At 37.6% G+C, this 17,544-nt stretch overlaps 1 protein-coding gene across 1 annotated transcript in view; it reads left to right on the forward strand.

Moving 5' to 3' along the window:
* mbo (Nuclear pore complex protein Nup88) overlaps positions 1-17,544 on the forward strand; it is a 622,627-nt gene that overhangs the window by 213,768 nt on the left and 391,315 nt on the right. The window contains exon 3 of the mRNA XM_087358015.1: positions 13,291-13,386. The gene's annotated coding sequence lies outside the window, so the exon portion shown is untranslated. The remainder of the gene's footprint in view (positions 1-13,290; positions 13,387-17,544) is intronic.

Here is a 17,544-nt window from a genome sequence, read left to right on the forward strand (position 1 = left end):
TTTCGCATACAAAGTAGTCATTTGTCAGTAACTGGCTAAGGAGTGAACGATCAGGATTCGATTCCCGCCATTGACAGGCGTCTTCCTGTCACCACCGCTTCCATGCAGACTCTGGAATCCACCTACCCTTACCCATTCAGTGGGTATTAAGGGAGCTTAACCCAGGGATAAAGCGGCCGGATTATGAAGCTCCTTCTGATGCCGTGTTTAAGGATACGTGGAGCTACGCATTATTTTCGTAGTGTCCTGCTTATTACAACACGAAGAAGTAGCCACGATGTAGAAGCAAAATTTGTCTCGTGCCAGTGTGATCAGGTTGCTGGTAAGATAGAGGAAGTAACAGGAGATTTGAGAAAATTACACAGTGAGGAGCTTCTTCACCAAATGTTATTAGATCAATCAAATAAAAAAGGATGAGTTAAATTGGGAGGTGGGTAGTGAAAAATGCTCATAATAGTATGTTCCGAAATCCCGAGGTGATGATAGCACCTGGAAGACATAAGCGTAAATTTGAGTATAATATTGAATTGAATCTTGAATAAACACAGAGTGGGTGTGTTGATTGGATTTATCTAGCTGAGGGAAACGTAAGGTGGCTGACTCTTCTCTCTTCTGTACATGTCAACGAATTATCTTGTCCAATAAGTGCTACGAGTTTCGTTACCAACTCAGTGACAGTAAGTTTCTCAAAACAAAAAATTGTGCTCTTTTGAGTACGTGGAGATCGAAGTGTTGTCATGGGAGATGGAGCAGTGGACACATAGAAAGCTGTGTCAAAACCGCAAGTTACAAATATTCTTGGACATGAAGATTTCTGTCTTCTGGGTCGTTGCGCTATGTGGCAGTATGACCTCTGAAACGTTGGTAAACATCGACCAGACTACACAGCGCAACAACCCAGAAGACAGAAATCTTCATATTCATCGCCCTGATGACGGAGGCAGTATGACCTCTGAAACGTTGGTAAACATCTACCAGACTACACAGCGCAACAACCCAGAAGACAGAAATCTTCATACTCACCGCTGTGAAAACCTCAAATCTTACATTCTTGGACCTACTTATGCTTATGTCATAAGAATCTATTCGTATGAAGGGCAAATCCTATTGAAAAGTGCATAAAAATTACTTTCCTTATTACTACGTTACTATAGTAATAAGGAAAGTAATTCAATCGCTGTCTTCCTGTTGTATAAAAAGCTTTGGTTCACACCTGCGTACACAATCACGCTTTCACGTGCAATAAATTAGGACTTAGCAGTTGCAAGAACATCGTTGTTACACTGTTGTAATCCCAGATCATTGTTACGTCGTGGGTCATTCTTGTCTTTAGGTCGTCTCCGATCATGCAGGTTGAGTACCCCATAGGAAAGCAACCCCGGGTCATGTAGGTTGAGTATCCGCTAAGAGACGAGATAGCCTTGGACGGAAGCATGGTGGTTACTTCGCTAAATCTAGAGGGTGAACTATTTGCATCGCTGATTTTTTTTGTAGAAAATTTGTTAATGTAAATATGCAATCATAATAAATTTAATGTGATAAGTGTGTTCGGAGTGTTCAGACTATTTTAATGAAGCTGCCTAGCGAATGTCAGATACTTTTGCTGACTGTCTCAGTCTTCAGCTCTGCTGAAGCTGTTTCGACTGAATAAAAAACGGGTGTATTTTCAGCCACCTAAGTATAGCTGTTTTTAATTTGTTGCCCTACAAAGAAAATTCTCCCAAAATGTGGTTATTATGAACTGACACGCAGGGCCTGGGGCCAGCTCATCACATTGTGTGCGACCAGCCTCAGGCCACGCCGTCAGAGAAACAGAAAGGGAGACGGAGATCTATGGATTAATATTTTGGCACTGAAGGGTTGAATGGCAAACCTAGCGACATCACAGATGAAACGTACCAGCACAAGGAGGGGGCAGACGGGTGAGGGGTGGTGAAAGGAGGAGAGGGATTTTGAGTTCGGTTTGAAGGATGGGTAGATGAGGGTGATGGAAGCTGGTGAGGGTGGAATGGGTTCCTGGAAAGAGAGATTTGAAGGATATAAGAAGGATAGAGAGGGAAGGTCCACAGTGTGGGTTGGTGTATCTTTGCTTGTGCAAAAGGTAATCTGCTTGTCTGTCTGTCTGTGTGTGTGGTTGCTTAGGAAAACCAGTCGTCACCTAGCGTTGGCATGAGCGGGAAAGAGACGTTTTGGCATTTCTGTATGTGCGTGATTGGTTGTTGGTGATGCAACACCAAAGGCTATTGGCTTATAACCAGAATGAAAGATGTATACGTGAGCAGGGGTGAGAAAATTGTGTAACAGAGAGAGACAGAAAGTCCTTTAGTAGAGACTAGACTATACTAACTATAAAGCATTATTGCTCTTGGTGCTACTGTTATATATTTTCCTTAGCACTTTCCTTCATTTGCATGTGGAATTAGTAATGGAACGCTATGCCATCAGCCTTCCATCTCCATTGGGATTTCTGCTGGAGCCGCCCCTAACTCTGTGAGCTGCAGAGGGCGTTATAACTCTCTTGCAGGGGGATATGGCGTGGAAGCTGTTCTTCCTGACTGAAGCGAACCTTTCCTGTACAGAGACTCTGTATCTGCTGTGCGTGAGAAGGGAAAACATCTGTTGCGGGCGAGTGGTTATCATTCGTGTTTTTATTCCAGAGGCATCGCTTTCGAATCTCGGCCCGACTCGTTGAGGTTCTTGGTTTTCCTCACTTCATTCAAGACAATTTTAGCATGGTATGTCTTGTCTCTTCGCCTTCACGTGCAGATCGGTGGGATGCCCATTGTAATGAACGTAGGGTACGACGGACTACTTTCTTGGGTGTAAAACTACCGAGTGTCTTACTGCTAGTGTCATAGTCAGAAATGCCAAAATCACTTATCTTAGTCCTATACTAGCCTAAGTCTTCGTGACGTGGTCTTACGTATAGGGAAAAAATTTGTGTTTCGTTTTAAAATTTTTTGTAAAAAATTTAATTTTGAAATCTCTTTTACAAATTCGAAGACTACGGCTTCTGAAGGAAAGCGTGAAGTCCGTTGCACGATCGTTTGACAAGGAGCTTACAAGAATTCATATTTTAATTATGTGGTTGCGATGTAATATACAAACAAAAAAATTGAAATAAAAAATAAATAAATTTTAAAACATATGCTGGACGGTACAATGAACATTAGAAAGTCAGACCAGGAGTGAAGGAAAGTTGAAATACCTGAAATTTGTAGGGGCACAAGAATTAGCCATTAAAAACGAAAGTGAACCGTGAACATTGAAAACGAAACTTTTCAAGATCTCTGAAAATTTGGAGTGGAATAGACAGAAATAAATATGTAAGAACATTATTGGATAAATTTTTGTGACATCAGAACAAAGGATGAGATGAGAAGTTCGTCTAAAAAGAACAGAAGTAGCCCTCATCCCAAACAAGCTATGAACTACAAAACATAACAGAAGATACGTGGGACGACCGAGAAATAGATGGAGAGATCTGTAAGTGATGCCCGAATAGGCACTTGCTTGATTCTTGAATTGATGATAGTTGCCTTTCTCTTCTGAAAATTCAACATAACGATAAATCTAATTGCTTCGAACTTCTGGACTAGTGATGGATGTATTGAACTTTTGAAGCTGAATGAATAATTCTACTTTACAATTTTGTTGGCCATGGAAAGAATAGAACAGGATTTATTTACATTCCCTAGGTCCTTCATAAGCCTAACCAAAGGATGTGGAACGTGTCATAGGATAAATACATTACATGTTTCTGATACATTTATTAATACATAGTTCTGACAGTCTATTTACAGTTTACTACAGTATAACAGCAAAAATAATTGCACAATAACAGTTGAGGATTTATGGTTGAGGTTAATTTTCTTATAATGCTGACTTAAAATTTTTATATCGTGGTTTTAACTTTTGAAAGCAGGTGGAAGATTATTAAATTATTTAATTCCAGAATAATAAACTGTCGTTTTCAGTAACCAGGTTTTTGTAATTTTAACACGTGTTACTTAAACACACTAATAACAAAGTGGATAAGTAATGGAAGGCAAAGTGTATTTGCCACTCTAATTAAAACTACCAACGTCTTGCTCTGCAGAAGCAAGATGCAACATAACGATATTTTAAGTAATCACTGACAGTGAATATAACGCATATCTGATGCATTAATCTTCCCGGAATACTCCCATTTCATCTTGGTAAGACAGATGACTAGATTATGTGAGCAAGGCGGATACAAGGCTAATCTTTGCCTAAACGCCATGCATTGTAGCGTGTAGGAGACATGAATTAAAACTTCACGTATTCGAAAACGTCAATGAGGATGTGCAGTTAGCTTCACATTCTGGCCGTTTTATCCCTGCAAAGATTTGCAGAATGGAGAACCGTAATGATTTTGCCCATGCCAGGAATCGAAGCTCTGTTGTGAAGTAGTTGTATGGGGTTTGGATTGAAATCGGCCAGCGCATCACACCGGACACTTCCTTATGACAACAAAAATATGTTTTTCTCGTAGTTCATTTAAGGACGCTTTCTCGTTTCCAGGCTTTTAAGTTACTGTGTTTATTTACGGGGTAAGTGTGAAAGATACGATGGGATCGGGGAAATACTATGTTTCGTTGGTTTAAGATTCGTTGTATCTCAGCATTTACCTGGTGCATGTGAACACAGTCTCGAAGAGAAATATCAAATTATACAAATCATAATTACAAATCAGTGTAATTGTGTTTAATAATTAAAAATTTTAACAGGAATTAATTGTGTTTTATAACAGATTGCTGTGTATCTTACAAACGAATTAACGAGAGACATTAAAAGCAATTTATGTAGAGGAAGTTCACAGTCTGTAATCTTTGCTCGTTATTCCTAAAAATCAAGTGAAGGAGGATATTATGGCTTTGCATTTAAGGAAACAAAATGCTCATACACAATTTTGATAGATACATATCATGGTAAATATATCCTGGAACACGAAGTTGTGTAATATTGAGTGTATTGAAATCGATCATAAAATGTGTTCTTAGTTAAAATACTTTAAAAGGCTATCATTTTGAAATTACAACAGTGCATTATAAAATTTGTCGCAAATTGTTTAATTAACTTCTTTTTTCAAGTAACGGTTTCATTTCGGTGTTTGCAATAACTTAACAATCAAAGTGATGGAGACATATTCACGTCTATTGCAGCAAACCTGTGCACTTATGGATACTTGCTATCGCTAAATATAGTTTGCCAGTAGAACAGCAGAGAGCTGCTGATTAGTATCACATCTCATAGTCATCTCCCTTACGACATATAAATCTTACTTATTTCAACGTTTGAGAGTATCGAAGCATACGAACTTCTCAAGGGTTGCCAGAGATACAGAAGAAATAAAAATGCAGTTGTGTTCCTGCGACTAGAAGAAACTGAAGAGGGTGGGTGTGTAGGGGGCTTGAAGTTAGTTTGTAAGTAGCAATCGTCATTAGAGCAACGCTCCCATCCGTACATTCCCTTGTACGCATCGTATTTCAAGTACAATGCAATGATTGATCCAGTGTCATAAAATGTCGGAAGACTTATTGTGCAGTCGTTTTATAAGTCAGCACGCTGAGTATGTATATGAGCAAATCGTACATTCATCATCATTTTAATAGCAGTCATAAATCATAAATATTTTACATACTGTTAATAGAAATTGTACTGATATATGTAGCGTATGATATACTCGCAGGATATGATCTAAAGTCTAAACGTATGTGAACACGGCGTTGAACATTCTGGTTCAACTTAGATATGGATCCTCTCGATGGGTCGGGTAATCACTGCCGGTGGACAGATTGGGGTCGACATGAACAGAGACGATTCTCTGCTCCATCGCCCAACGCATTGTAGTTCATCCATCCTCCGGTTCGACTGATACCGGAGTTCCTTAAAGGGGGACAAAGCGGCCGGAGCGTAGAGCTGGTCACCCACCTTCATTTGCTGCAGAGTTTACAATTGCGTGGAGCTATAACACCACTCCCGCTTACGTCTTCATGGCGAAGTTTAATTAAAAACCACTAACAAATTTTACATGTACATTCACCGCTATTTACTATATTGGCCGGAATGTTTATTACTTAGATATTTATTGTAATAGTTGAACAGTTAATTGACCCTTGCATTGGTTGCTTCCTCTGTCAGTCGGTTAGTTAGTATTTCTTTTTTTGGTTCTTTGGTTAGTCAGGTGGTCAGTTGGGGGCGGGTTACCTAAGTGTATGGTTAGTTTTAATTTATTAAATATATTTATTTTGTACAGTCTATACACAAACGTTTGAAGTTTATTGGTGTTGTAAAAATTATATAATATTAAAACATTTTATTGTGTAAAATATTATATTAGCGCTCTTAATCGTAAATACGATTTTACATTATATTTTTTAGCGCTTTTATTAAAACGACATGTTTCGACGGGTAATACCGTCGTCTTCAGGATTTTATCAATTTAAAATATTTTAAAAGCTATTAGATATTTGATGCAATGTATTATAATGATCCGTAGTTCTGTTTGTAGCTTTCCATTTTCATGGTAAGTTGTTTATTGTAGTCAGACGTTATATTTATCTGTGGAATTAATGTTTAATTATTTTCTTGGAATGAGTATGAATTGACATAGGAAATAAATAAATAATCGTATAAATATTTATTAAAAATAGTAAACGAGGAACATACCAAGAGATGTTGTGTAGAGTAACGTGCGTCTGACAAATAAGATACAAATTTAATTTATTAGTTAAGATACAGGTAAACTTATGTGTCCAAGATAAAACGTAGGTTTCTTAGAATCACCTTTTAAACTGTTTGTCGATTCATGATGTGAGTACGTCACTGCTTTACAATGCAATGCACTAACATTCTAAATACGATATTTAAATGAAGATGAAAGAAATTGCCATGGGAACCTATTGTTGTAATAACTACCCTCTGCCTTCTCCTATGCGATTGTGTGGGCATTTATGGCTGAACACGTCTCTACCTTCCTTCATATATCTCACCCTACTGTTTCCGCAAACCTTAGCCACTAGAAGCAAGACCGTTCGTTGTGTTCAAGTTTTACTGCATCTGGAAGTCATTAGCTCCAGTTCCAGGGCAGGGGAAGGAGAAGAAGGAAGGACGAGCCTGAGAATCAGAACAGGAAGTCTGACGTGGCGTCATACACCAAGGTTGGTTTCGGCGACGGGGTTTGGGGGGTAGATCTTGCCGTGGCTTCAAATAAACGTTCGCTTCTCCACTCTGTTCCCCCATTATACATATAAAATGACTTTTATGCGATGTAATGAGACTACATAGCTCAGCAAAAGCACTGGCTAAGTCAGGAAGACCGAAGGAAAGAGACAATCACATTTATCTTTACCGTCATATCATATAGCTCACCTAGTCGAACAGTTCTCCTTCGAAGGGACAAAGTGTCCGGAACGCGAAGTTGGCGATATTGAATGCGCAGGTACAGGAAGCTAGAAGCTTCACTTCAAACTTTCTATATTCTTCTAAGGAGTGTTGCTTAGTAAGCTTCTAAAGAGAAGTAAAAATATTTTAAGCATTTTTGGAATTTAAATTCTTTGGCTCATCGTACATATATTTCAGTTAACTCTGATGTTTCTTTATTTCACATCATAAAACTTCGTCTTCAGTGGTCGAGCTGTTTAAGACTACGTCTGATGGCTCGTAAAGCGGAAACTTGGGTTTGAATCGCAGTCTAGGCATAGATTTGCGTCTGTGTTCGTGTGTCGTGCTGTTTTGTGGAGCTAAAGATCTTGCGTTGGGCTCATCCCACGTCACAAATTTTTAAGTATTTCTGAACGCATTCTTCATTGGCTGGATGTCTGAAGTCTTCATTACTTTACAAGATATTGAAGGACGAGAACACTGCTGTTATTCTATCAGACGTCACTTCTCAACTAACAATACAACTTCCTTTCGGAATGAAAGTGTCTAATGCAAATTATTTCTTCACGGTTCTGAGGCCACGGTTAGCATTTTAGCACTTTAAACTTCACTTTGAAAGAAGAAAGGCCCCTGTCTCTAGTAACGTGCCCCATTACGACTTCCGACCCCTTCTCTGAACCCCCTCACTCTCTCTCTTTCCATTCCTTCCTCTTACAAGAAGAAGAAAATAAAGAGAATACAATATAAAGTCAGAAAAATAAAGACTAAAAATAAATAAACACAATACACGATAATTTTGAGAGTGTTAATTTATTTTAAAGTTTATTAATGTTATGATCTTCTGTTTTTTTGTGGACGTACTGTTCTGGCAGTGCATGCAACTTTGCAGAAAGTAGATTTGAATATCGCGAGAGAACAATGGAGTACAGCAAACATTAATAGGCTGCTGTTGTACAACGAATCCTGGAGAAGGAGAGAGACAAAATGAGGATGTAAGAAGACGACACCGGGCTAAATCTTCTCGTCTTTCTCCATCCACTACAACCAGAACCAGCCTCCTTTTCAGTTAAATATATGTGCAAAGTTATAATACAAGGAAATGTGTGAGAGCGAGTAAGCAGTTCCATGGGCGATACTTGAGGGAGAATTGTATGTACATGCGAAGGGCGATATTAACACTGTAGCACTGTAAAGAAGGTTGAAGTAAACAGAGAACCTGGATATGTAGGCATATATGTGCCTATGTGTGTTGTAAATAATATGAGGGATATTACAGACAATATAATTTAAAAAAAATCACTGTCATCTTAGTGGTTCTTCTGACTGCAAAACAAGTTTAAGTGTAAAAATTTAAATTGGACGCAATTCTATATAAGGATGTTTTAAAGAGATTATGTAGCAATTTTTATGATCATTTTATTACTGTCATTGTTTAACTTTTTTCAATATGTTCCTTAGGTCTTTTAGGCGAAGGTTGACAAGACACTTTCTCTAAGAAAGAACGAGGTATAGAGATAACCTTTCGGCACGTGTAAAGGATAAGATGGAGTTGGCTTGAGAAATATTATCAGAATGAGACCAAACAATTTTTAAGTGTTGTTAAAAGTGATTGGTTAGGAGAATATTAATATGTACTCTTCTTGTACACATTCTGAGAAATTACCTTTGCTGTAGTTCACGGTAGACTGATAACGTGTTAAGAAACACGACCACACTTGCTGGCAATGTATCTTAGTTCCATTTCCAATGGGTAACAAGAATTACCGAATATTTGTTTGCGGACTGTTTACAAACACGGACAAAACTGGCTTGCAAACTTTTTGCCTATATTGTTTGTAGGTGTGAGGCCCTGATGACGGAGGCAGTATGACCTCTGAAACGTTGGTAAACATCGACCAGACTACACAGCGCAACAACCCAGAAGACAGAAATCTTCATACTCATCGCCCTGATGAAGGAGGCAGTATGACCTCCGAAACGTTGGCTAACATCGACCAGACTACATAGCGCAACAACCCAGAAGACAGAAATCTTCATACTCATCGCCCTGATGATGGAGGCAGTATGACCTCCGAAACGTTGGTAAACATCTACCAGACTACACAGGGCAAAAACCCAGAAGTCAGAAATCTTCATCGCCCTGATGACGGAGGCAGTATGACCTCTGAAACGTTGGTAAACATCGACCAGACTACACAGCGCAAAAACCCAGAAGACAGAAATCTTCATACTCATCGCCCTGATGACGGAGGCAGTATGACCTCCGAAACGTTGGTTAACATCGACCGGACTACACAGCGCAACAACCCAGAAGACAGAAATCTTCATACTCATCGCCCTGATGACGGAGGCAGTATGACCTCCGAAACGTTGGTAAACATCGACCAGACTACACAGCGCAAAAACCCAGAAGACAGAAATCTTCAAATAAAACTTTATCAGAAATGTCAGTTATAAACACGCACTTTGAGTTTATTCTCCATCACTCTAACTGTAGAGTCGCTCCTTCGTAAAAGTGTACCGTGTTTAATTTTAACCTTATATGGCAGTGACAATTGCTTAAGAATTAGTCTTTGCCAGTTTTAATGGAAATGCTTTTCACAGTTTCTACGCTCATGTCTGTAGACGAAAGCCACTCATGAGTATGCCCTCCCCATTGTTCGTGCATTTAAATCACTTCATTGAGAGAAATCATTAAAAATTGTATTTTTGCTATGCATCCATCAGTTTTTTTCTATGTACATTCATCGAATTTTTACTTTCACGACTGACGAATTATTAAATCGTATTGATCTGTCGCTGATATTAAATATCTATCTAAGCTCTGATGTCTACCCATTAATGCAGGGGTTAGCTTGGATGGAAGATTTATTCTCTCTGAAGATTTTTGTGGGGGCTTATACCTCATAAACTAAGTAATAATATCTTAAGCTAACATAAATTACGTTTGACTTAAACCTTCTTACCTAGCACCACACACAGAATTGCTTTACAGCCCTGTGTTGTCTCTTTAGACCTCATCTTCTTAATAATACTCAACGTTACACGGTCATTACTCAGACAGTCAAGGCATTCACTGCTTTTAAAGTATGTAAATATTCATTACCGTGTTTACAAACGCTAAGCATCGTTCAATATAGTACTACTACACATTCTACGGCCCGTTTTGAGATTATCCCAACCAGACAGCATGTATCGCATGTGGCCTCTGTCTTCGTAAACATTTGTTATTCTCATTCGTGTTGGATGAAGAGATCGATTAGGAAGATACTCGTCACGTAGCCTAATTTCCTTATTTATTTATTTTAATATAATTTCTATCGTTTCGAATATAATGGATATTTAATTTTCGTACTTTAAATTAATTATTCGGTTTTGTCCGTCTAATCACAATTATATTTAAAATTTTAAAATTTACAAATAATATAATTAAATTATCATTTTATGTTCCACATCGAATAATCGATTTACATTTGGAACATTTTTTTACAACATGTTTCGGTTTCATCGAACCATCTTCAGGTGTAAAATTATATCAATAAACTTAAAACTCAACTACAATTTCTGTTGTGTAGCTTTTTGGTGATGCTCATATCCATATTATTTTCACATATTGGAGCGAATGTATTGTTTGGAGTGAATGCTTTTGATGTTCTACATCGGTCTGCAAAGCAAATGATTCAAAGAAACACTTATGAATATGAAAGAATATAGAAAGAAAATGAAATAATAATTAAATAATTGGAAAGTAAAATTAAACATACCAAAGATGAGATGTGTCTGGAGATGTCTAGAAGTACTAACGTATCCGAACAGTCATGGTTCAATACTGATTGCGGTTGCTTGTAGGGAGAGTAAGTGAAAGGTGGTTGTCGGGGTTGGAGTCAAGGATCTGAAGGGCATTAAAGATGGGGTTATTAAGGTAAATATTATTATCGTTTAGGCAAATGTTTTGTTTAAATGTTTGCTGTATATGATATTTTTCTATTGTATCTCTGTGTATCTTATTTTGTACTATTTTTAGAATGTCCATTGTTTCTGTTATTGTATTGTATGCGTGTCCGGTATTCTGAATATGTTTGGCGTATGCAGAATTATCTTTGTTGAGTTTTAAGTTTATTGATATAATTTTACACCTGAAGATGGTTCGATGAAACCGAAACATGTTGTAAAAATGTTCCAAATGTAAATCGATTATTCGATGTGGAACATAAAATGATAATTTAATTATCTTATTTGTAAATTTTAAATTTTAAATATAATTGTGATTAGACGGACAAAAACCGAATAATTAATTTAATATTTGATTCATAATATGACGCAATTATTCTATCTCTCTTACTTTAGTATTAATAACTTGAGAGTGTATACGAATTATATTCGAAACCCTTCTCTTCCGATTGAGATATCTATTGAAAGCTGAAAAGTTTTAATCGCTAGTTATTGAAGAATAGAACTGGTTCACATAATAATTGACTCAGCTAGAATGGTAGAGTTTCAGTTTATTACAGCTGGAGATTGTAAAAATCTCTCTGTTGAAGTCAGATTGAATAATTGTAACTAATCGTATGGAATATTTTTCATTATTCTGGCTTATTGTAGGGACTGGTGGCGGACTCTTCTGAGCATGATATTAAAAACTGTGGTCCTCAAAGGGATGACAATTACTTGACTAGCCCAGCGACTGCAGCTATTTTATTTCTGGAATTTTCTGTCCAACAAATAAATGTAAGAAAATACATTGACTTGTCTTTTGTAATATTAGAGCCCTAACTACAATTGTAACGATTTACATAATAAAGTGAAGGTAACCGGTGTGATTCAGTTACGTTCTGAATAAAAATATTTGAAAAAATTATTCATCCTGCAAATTTATCTCCTTAATAATCAGATTGGATGTGCATTGAATAGGAAATGTAATTGTAGTTAACATTAGATCGATTGATAATGTCTCTGCTCCATTGTATAAATAACACTTCCGAGTTTGTTGTGTCTTGAATTAAGTCCACACCATTGAATACCCAAATTAGCCCCTCTGCAGATACAGAAATTCCAGTACATTGCAGGGTATGCAGCCAATACGATCTCTAGACTCCATCCACAACCCCCTTGCCCTAGAAATGGACGGCTTTTTACCTGAAACGTAAATTCATTTGTTCCTAGTGTAAACCTGTAAGAGTATCGGAGCTTGAATTAGTCAGTCGACATTTCTAACTCTATTCGATTTTCGATAAGATAGAATAAGTTTTCCAGATCACTAAGTACAAGAACAAAGTCCTTGTTCAGATAGTCAAGTAATCACCCACTTTAATGGATCCCGAAAGTTAATTACCGTGCTCACAGAAATCTCCCATTGGTGCCTATTCTTAGCCAGTTAAATCCAACCCGCAACCTCATATTCTGCTTGTTTGAGATCACTTTTAATATTATTTTGGCATCTACACCTTCATCTGTCAAATGCAATAATTCTTTAATGTTTTTTATATAGCCTTTTCATAAACGTAATTTTGAATTTATACTATTGTTTCAAATTAACTGCGTAATATTTTCGAAGTATTATATTGTGATTTGGTTTCTACTGGTTCAAGATAGGCCCATTGCTAGGCTGATTACAGTAATGTCCTCTCTGGTAGCATAAAGAGCGGACAATTCTTAACCAAATGAACAACGGTCAGCTTCTCACGATTGCCTTTGCTACATGTAGTTGGTTTGAATAAGTACGGTAATAATTGTTCCGGTGCAGTGGCGTATAACTTGTTTGTATCTCTGTGACTTCTTGGTATAGTCGCTTGTTTAACGGTTTGTATATTTAACTGTAGGTAATCCGCCACGTCAGAGTTTGCACGTGAATTACGTTTCTTCTAATTCTTATTCTTGTTCCAGCGCTTTCGGGGATCAGGCCATCTGAGGGACCTGGAAATAGTGCAACATTATGAAAGAGTTCACTTTCCTCAGTCTTCGCCTCTGCAAGGAATTCTGGTAAGCGAAATGTAATAGTATTTATATAGCTCTAGTCTTAGCAGTGTTGGTTGAGTTCCTGTGGGTTTCCGATTGGTGTGTGCGTTTAAAAACTTTTGAAAAATGCGTATTAGTGTTGTCCTACACGCAAATAACAGCCTAAACTACTTGCCCGATTTCCACCAAACTTTGTCTGGTAGGCCTGTACTGTATTGTTGAACCATTTTGATTTAGGTTGAGTTAGATTTTTTTACAACTTTACTTTATGAACTTAATTAATTCTGACGGCTGTTTTAATAATTCGATACATTTCTATGAAACTTTGTTGAACTAAACTAAATTAAACTTGTACGTCTGTTGTCTTTAATTTATTGTTAGTTACGAATTAGAACTTACATGCGTTGTGCTGAGTCTTTAGGGGAGAAATCACTAAGAATTTTAGTGGTCGCGTGGTTATGGGCGTGCGCTGTGGCCGTTTGGGTTGTGGGATCCTCAATTCGAATCCCGCTCAAGTCACGGGCATTTGCCTGTGTTTCTGTATTGTGATGTCCCGTGTAGGCAGAGGTTGTTATCCCGTCCAAGAAGACCTGCCAAATTTCTACACTGATTCAGAATTTTTGAAATAATTCTGAACTGCTATAGACCACAAGTTCTAATCCGTAAGAATTAGTGATGATGATGATGATTTGGCTAATAAAATAATTTTTAATACAAGTTTTAGGATTCATGAAGTACACTCGTTTCATCTTGTGAAAAATTTGTGCATCACTCACTGATTTAAAAAAAATTCAGGTGAATATTTTAAGTGTGCGAGTCGAAGATGTTGTCTTCCTGGTACATATTTTATGTCCTCCCGAATGTTTATACTAAGAAACAAACAGTTATGATGCGTAAATCGAAAGAGCTCATGTGACCTAAAGAATGAGATTTATGTGTTAATAGTTGAGACAAAACTTGGAATGGGCCTACAGACAGAGCACATTAAAACCAGTTTTAAAGCGAAACAGCGTGATAACTGTATGCGATAATTTGGATTTAACTAACAGAAAGATATTTAATGTTCTATTATGAGTAAGTATGTCTATATTCTAATCTAGATACCAGCTTTAGCACAAGCCTAGAAATCTGAAAATTCAGAACGCGATCTCTGCATCGGAGTGTAGGAGTCAAATTTATTCCATGGCAGAGGGAAGATGGCGGTCATTCATAGAGTCAATTAATTCCCTGCATTTTATGTAACCGGCGGTGCTCAGATTTATAACTTGTGTTGGGCAAGTCCGTGGTCTAGGCAACACGGAGTTTTCCTCCGGGGGCTTCCCCGGTTTCTCCGTGGCATCCCAACAATTACTCCATTCACACACAGAAGAAGGCAATGGCAAACCACTTCTGGATCATCTGCCAAGAACGTATATGAACAGGTCCCAGTCCGAGAAAAGGATGGAAGGATCCTGTTCATATGGACCTGTCGTCAGACAGAACACTAAATAAATTTAAAAAAAAATAAAATTTCAAACACGTGTTTTCAAAAGACTGACACTAGATACTTACCTGATCCAGTTGAACCGAATCCAAGTTGTTACGTTTACATCTAGATTAATTTCTCCGAAGATATTTCTTTCTGTGAAGTTTTTCGACGAAATAATTGCGTACATTTCTCAACCCCTCCCCACCCCCGTATGCGTGTGTCCTCTCCGCCATTCTTGTTGATTCGATAGCCTAAAAAACATTTTATGAACAGTACGAATTAACAAACATTCCTGGAATTTAATCTGTTCTTAAATTTTGTTATGAACATCATTTGTATTTGTTACTGTATTCTACTTCTTGTGACATTAGTGCCTCTTAGCAGCCTTAATATGGATATTTTCTTAAACAATGCCAAGTAGGTCTACGACACTGACGTCTTTCTTGGTTGCCAGCAACGGACACGCTGCCTACTAAGCAAGGAGACGTTACACGTTCACAATTAACAGGGTAGTTTGTCACATGTCGCGCTGACATATTACGTACATCAACCCTAAAGCTCGAGGTCAGAACAATGACATATTCTCTTCTCACAGTTGTATGTGCAATCTTCATCACGACTATTAATACACAACAAGGCGACACGTTGAATTGTATTGGACCAAAACTTAAGCATCCCGCATAATAGCACGCGCGTGCCTTGTGATGGTCTGTAATACCCTGCTCTACCTGTTTACCTGATGTCTGTTTTCGCGCTGATTGTCTCTGTTTCCATCTGACAAAGCCTCTAACTCCATCCCATTTTACTAATAAAGATATTTGTGCATGAGTGGCATTAGTTCAGTAACCGCTTGTCTTTATAACGATATGGTGATTTCACTCCTGAAGGCACACAAAGATGTCTCTGTCACGAAGATCCAAGCTGTGATAAAGTATATGGGGATTACAGTTAAGCAGCTTCACATTATATATATATATATATATATATATATATATATATATATATATAGGTTGGTGTTTAGAATCTCGGGCTTCAGCGAAAAGAGAAACTTCCCTGATATGATAGAAATATTCTCAAGGTCATGTCTAGTTTCCAACAAAGCATCTAAAGTCCCAAATCAGTATTGAATGTTTGATAATATTTTTACGAAACTTCGGAAAGAACTCTTAGAGTTCTACAGCTTGAAAGTTAAAGATCAATTTTATTAATCGTGTCTTGGCAACGCCTTGAAACGCTTCTCTGAATACAAAGTTAGACGATGCAAAGGCATTCATAGGAACGGAAACTCGACCACATACAACTCACCCAGTTTACAACATTAAAAAGTTTTAAAGATTTTTTTTTAAAATCCAACTTAATGTTCCTTCCTTGAAAATTTCCTCGTTAGAATTTAAATAATTAAACTAGAAATAAAAACTGTAATTGCGTTTTAGTAATCATTTCACTGTTAAATGAAGCCTTCTTAGGAAAATAATACGTTTTAAGGTATGTCTATTTGATGCTTAAGGTATCGTAAACCAGAGAAAAATACCTAATAGTAATTTTGCTTATTGTTTTGTATGAATGTGGAATTTAGCCTCATTCGTTGAGTGATGAATATTCGACACGATTATTTAGAAACAAATCCTGGACGCTGTAGTCTGACATGAGTGTCGTTTGAGCTAACTCAATATTTTTATGTAAATCACAAATAATTAAATAGAAGTGCTCAAGTACCATATTTAACCATTTCTGGACCGAATATTCTGACCATTATTTTATGATTCTTCCAAGTCACTTCAAGCAAATTCTAGACCCTACCGTCAAATACCCCGAAACGTCACTCCGTTGTATTCGTGACGTCAAGGGTTCGAAAGCACACTGACAATTTAACCCCCAATTCCTTCAAGAGATCTCGGACAGAGCACATTGAAATAAACAACATCAAACACTCAGCGTTGTATCAGTTTTGCCTTAACATATTTCCCTGCGTCGTTAAGTGCCGTGCGCGCTGCTAAAACGCCTTGCTCATCGTTCGGGCAGTGTTCTTGTGTCGTTCCTGGATAAATTTTGACAGCATTGTTGGAGGTTGTGCCCACGGGTATAAAGCATGACATTGGCTCTATCTCATAATGGACCCAGATATTCTGTTAGGCCTTACGGTCTCCAGTATAACAGATGTGGTTAAGGAAAACCAAATATTTCTCTCTTCGTTAACTTGTCCGAGATTCGAACCGGGTTATTCCCTGAATGTTTATTACAATAAATTGGTTGAGACGAGAAAAACAGGATTCACAAAGTAAAGTCAGTTCTACCTCCATGTCGACCCCCACCTTATTGTGGAGTACCATGTTAACACAAGAAAAACTCTGGGCCCAGATGAGTGCGGTGTAAATATTAGGTTGTGCTTATGGAGTTGAAAAATATCTCCCCCAAAAAATTTTAATTTTTACTGAAATGTATAAATTAGTTCAAAATTAGTCACAGGTGTTGCTTTTATTTGTATATCATTTCCATCCTGAAGACGCAGGCCGGTAACCAGTTACAAAAGTACGTGGCGTCATATCAGCACTTACCGAGGTTCGGATCCCACGTTAGTCTGTAAATAGGCCTTGTATGTTCACAGCCCGACAATTGTAAAAGATGTCGTAATATTTTTTCTGTAGTTTACATCGGAAAAACTGTTTTCGCAGTATCTCAGTCATCTTTCGGTTCGTTCCCACCTCTCCGTCTTC

The sequence above is a fragment of the Zootermopsis nevadensis genome, unplaced genomic scaffold (genome assembly GCF_977971745.1).
Source record: "Zootermopsis nevadensis isolate Lab colony 2312 unplaced genomic scaffold, Znev_1.0 Znev_ptg000002l, whole genome shotgun sequence".
In the NCBI taxonomy this organism is placed as follows: Eukaryota; Metazoa; Arthropoda; class Insecta; order Blattodea; family Termopsidae; genus Zootermopsis; species Zootermopsis nevadensis.